Below are 1204 nucleotides of genomic sequence, written 5' to 3'. Positions count from 1 at the left end.
ACAGGGGGCTCTTGTGGTCTGGAGGTTATGGTGTTCGCCTCTCATTCAATAGTTTCTAATTTCGAAACCTGAGAGCGATGGAACATTTTCTTCTCTAAAATATTCCCCTTTCACATCCTTTCCTGCTGTCTAACCATGTTGTTCTCTGCTTTCGCCTCCACTTTCTGCGCCCTCCCCTTTGCCCCCTCCTCTGGACTCCTGAGTCTTTCTGCAGCCTTTCTACTGCTACTCTTTGGCTCCTTCTTACTACTGTCCTTCAGCCACACCCTTGATCTTATAGTAGGTAAGATCTTACGCCTAGCCTTCTCAGATACGGGCAACAAATCTTAGAGGGCCCGTGTGCAAGTTGCGCACGTTAAAGATCTCTTGTTGGTCCAAAATCGATAAAAGTAGGCTTTGGCCTCCACCTGAGCAAAATTCAAAATCCCTACCAAACTGTTATTGTGTCCCGCTTGCTTATAGGACCGTATGGAGTTGCAAGCGCCGTAAGACATTTACCACTTTTTCTCAGAGTTTCCGGCTCCAACATGTATTTTTGTGTAGTTTCTTCTTTGAGTTGGTTGTGTCAGCATTTTCAATACATTGCTATACTTAAATTCAACCTCTGTCCTCCAATCAAGTTTTTCTTTGAGGAAAAAAAGGGGGAGGGGGCACGGGCAGTACCGTAGGTCGTCCCCGATCGTCTTCCAGCTACTGGTTGCAAAACAAAACCTAGACTGAATCAACATAAGGAATGATAAGGACCTTGAACATCAAAGTAAATAATGATAATGGTGATGATGATGATGACAACGACAATGACAATCGTAATAATACAAATGAAAATAATTAACTGCATTAATTATGCTGCGAATTTCCATTTTCTAAAAAAAATGCTCAATGTGCATTACATTCACACAGATATCGCACTTTAAAAATAAATGGACATGTGTGTATGTAAAACAGATGTATATGTTAATGAAAAAAAACAATGAGGAAATTAGTCACCAGGTGAGCCTGGCAATACGTGCACTAAAAATATGTAGCATGCAATAAAATCTTCAGTCACAAAAGAACTATAACTTGACAGGCTACAGGCAGAGCAAAACATTCGTTCCGTAGGCCTTTTGTCCTATAGATAGAATAACATTTTTCGTTCTGTCTGTCTGTCTGTCTGTCTGTCTGTCTGTCTGTCTGTCTGTCTGTCTGTCTGTCTGTCTGTCTG

The sequence above is a fragment of the Aplysia californica genome, unplaced genomic scaffold (genome assembly GCF_000002075.1).
Source record: "Aplysia californica isolate F4 #8 unplaced genomic scaffold, AplCal3.0 scaffold00698, whole genome shotgun sequence".
Classification (NCBI taxonomy): domain Eukaryota; kingdom Metazoa; phylum Mollusca; class Gastropoda; order Aplysiida; family Aplysiidae; genus Aplysia; species Aplysia californica.
This window is presented reverse-complemented; position numbering follows the sequence as displayed.